We start from the raw sequence: 3,293 nt of genomic DNA, 5'->3' as shown, positions 1-3,293 counted from the left end.
GAAGACCTTTGCTCTGATCACGTTTCACCATTACATCTCTCACTTTTTGTCACCACACCTTCTCTGTAATCACAATGAAATTTCCTTGTTATTTCCCTGAACTCTTTGTTTCTTGGTCTCCCCCAGCTACACCTCCTTCCCAGCATAGGATGGTCCCCCTGGCCCATCATTCAGCGAGGCAATATCGGGTCAGGATTGAGGTTGAAGAAGCCAGAAAGAATGATGTCTTTGGGTGAGAATCTTAATGCTGTGAGATACACAGTGTCTTGCATATGGTGCTTTGCTGTAGCCCTGACTGTGAGGTGGAGAGAGAGGAGAGCTTCCCTTCACTTGAAGCTGAGAGAGGCTCTGAAGGAACATTGTGAGGAGGTCACCAGCCTCTCCTGGACTCTGTGGAATGAACAGACTGGTGTTGGACCCTCTCATAGAAAAACCTAAAGGCAAGACTCTCCAGCTGGCTTTTCCAAGGGTGACACATGGAGATGGCTCAATACTGGAGATGCTCTGTACCTTAGTCTATTGGCCTAAAGGGTGGATGTGTTTCACCTGAGGCAGAGGTAGACCCTTTTGTGGAAAGGAAGCCAGTGTGGGCTATCTTGATTGAATACCCTTGCCCTTTTTCACTTCTAGTTGGGGTCACCCAATATGAGCCACCACAGGATATTGACGATGGGATGAGAGAGTCCAGGCACTTGCTTCCTACTTTTCCTTTCTAGACTGAGGTTTTGGCAGTGTTTTCCTATCTGTATCTACATATCCAGTCAAGTAGCCCTTTCTCCCAAAGCTCCAGCCCTTTCCAGGTTCCAGTGGTATTCTTCTCACTTTACTCCTTCACCCACCTCACTAAGCTCCTTTTTAACCCTTCAGTGAATGTGTTATCTCTTTCATCCCACAATATTGACTGATACATTTGGTTCATCTGGTATTATCCTGTGACTTCAAAGACATAAAAGGATTGAAATTAAAGAGAGAGATGAAAAAGATTTATTTGGAGAAAGAGTTCTATGTCAACCCTCTACCTCATCAGGGACATTTCCATTCACCTCAAGCTTGGTGAGGGGGGCACAAGAAGGCTACTTGGATAGTTCAGGGTGGATCTGTTGGGCCTCAGAGGAACCGGTAAATGGGAGCTTGTCCCATACCTGGAGAACCTGAGAGAGTATGTGTGGTGATTTGTCTGCCATAGATTTTGGCAGATTGAAGGAGGCTGCACTTGACAATGGCTGCACTTTCACACATGGTGGGCTCACGACTAAAGAGCCATGTGAACCCACGGAAGGAGTTATCTTTATTTTTTGGTAAGGGATTTTGCCCAAAGAGAATTCCACCAGGGGCAAGACAACCTCCACTGAGAAAGAATGGAGGTATTATTGGATGTAGAGGCTGTGGTGGAGATGGTCAGAGAGCAACCAGCCAGATAGCTGTGCTACTTTAGGGGAACTCCATCTGGAGGTTTCCAGTGGGGAAATCCCAGGACACTCACCCTGCTTCCTAAGAGACAGACTGTCAGCTCTAGATATCCATTAAGCCCACAAGGCTGTGTTAAGTCTATGTAACATACCTCACTTAAAAACTTTCTTGATTTGGAAATCTTTCCTCCTCCCTCCCCTACTTATGCTATTGGTGAGACAGTGATAGATATCAGAGAGGCATGAGAGAGAGGAGGAAGTGGAAGAGGGAGAAGGAGGAGGAGGAGGGAGGAGGGGAAAGAGGAGGAGTAGAGGAAGAAGAGGCAGGAGAGCAGAGCTCTGAGTTGATAAGGGAGGAGGCTGTAATGATTATGAAGGCACCTGTATGCTTTAATTATTGAACCAGCTTTCCTCTCAGGACCAAAGATGATTAGAGAATTTTTCTTATGATTTATTAGTCTCCTAAAATTTTATGAGATTTGCTTGAGTCTTTCATCCAAAGGAAAGGAAGGAACTAGCCACAAATGGAGTTTTAGAAAACAATGCAAAGGTGGGGAGTGGGGGGATGCTTATATTTTCTTAGACCCTTTCAAGATCCTTTTTGTGATGCTCTGGTTTCCATGTTCTTCTCCTCTTAGATTATGGATTCTTGTAAGAGAAAAGTCCATTAACCATAGTATCTGGGCCACTACATTCCAGATTCCAATTTCACCTGAACTTTCAATGCTACTCATCAAATTCTTCTCTCATCTATCATGAGAAGTGATCCAAATACTTATGCACAGTGCAACAAGCCCTTCCTCATCACATTCGCTCTGCCTCAGTATAAGCCACACCACTCAAATCTGTTAAAGGTTGCCCCTATAACTAGTGGCCCCAGTACTGCCCCTCAGGACATAATCCTGGGATTGCAGACTGCCTCCAGCCAATGACTGGGCACAGCAGACTATTTATGCAAACCTCATGAGACTCTTAACAGCTTTCGGTCAGGATTATGTCTAAGAAACTCTCATAGCTGTGCCTAGGACTCTTCCTATCCAATCTTTTTTCCTTCCCCTTCTATCATAGCAGTTAGATCTGTATCATGGTCCGATCACTCCTCTTAATTCTTCAGAGTTAGAGTCAATCACTAGTCACCAGAGCTTTTGGCCAAAAGTCTTTATGGGTGTTTTGTTTGTTTGTCTCTCTGTTTTGGTCTTTGTTTTGTTGTTCTTTTTCAGAGAGACACTGAGCAGGTATGAGCTGGGAGGGTCAGAGGAAGGAGAGAGAGGATCTCAAGTAGGCTCCATGCTCAGTGCAGAGCCTGATGCCAGGCTCAATCTCACAACCCTGAGATCATGATCTGAGGCAAAAACAAGAGTCAGCTGCCCAACCAATTGAGCCACTGAGGTGTCCCAATCTTTAAGCTTTAAAAAATAGTAAACGACAATTCTAAATGCAGAACCTTCCACCCCCAAATCACCTCTTCCTTACTATGCTGGAGTATGGCTTTGTTTTCACTGTCCTCCATACATTCAGGTGTTACTGCATTTTATATTCAACATTTTGTATTATTCATAAGTCATGTATTGATTATCTACATCCACCCCTGGACTAAATACACATTCAGTGCATTGACACATTTTACAAGGATCTCTTTTTGCACCTAGAACTGTGCCTATGTTCCTTCCATGAGTGATGGCTGGATGACATCTGAAATAAACACTTAAAACTCCAAAGCCTCAAGATTGACTCCACTTATCTCTGTATTTGTCACTTTCTCATGAGCCATAGTGTAAATAAAATCTAGACATGCTGCCATAGGCTGCCCTGGGTCCCCACCTTAAACTCTTAGAATTGCCATGGGGAGGAATGAAAACAAAGGGGTAGGGCCATAGGCTGGTG

Source organism: Canis lupus, chromosome 1 (genome assembly GCF_048164855.1).
Source record: "Canis lupus baileyi chromosome 1, mCanLup2.hap1, whole genome shotgun sequence".
In the NCBI taxonomy this organism is placed as follows: Eukaryota; Metazoa; Chordata; class Mammalia; order Carnivora; family Canidae; genus Canis; species Canis lupus.
The sequence above is the reverse complement of the archived record's forward strand: the minus strand, read 5'-3'. Positions refer to the sequence as shown.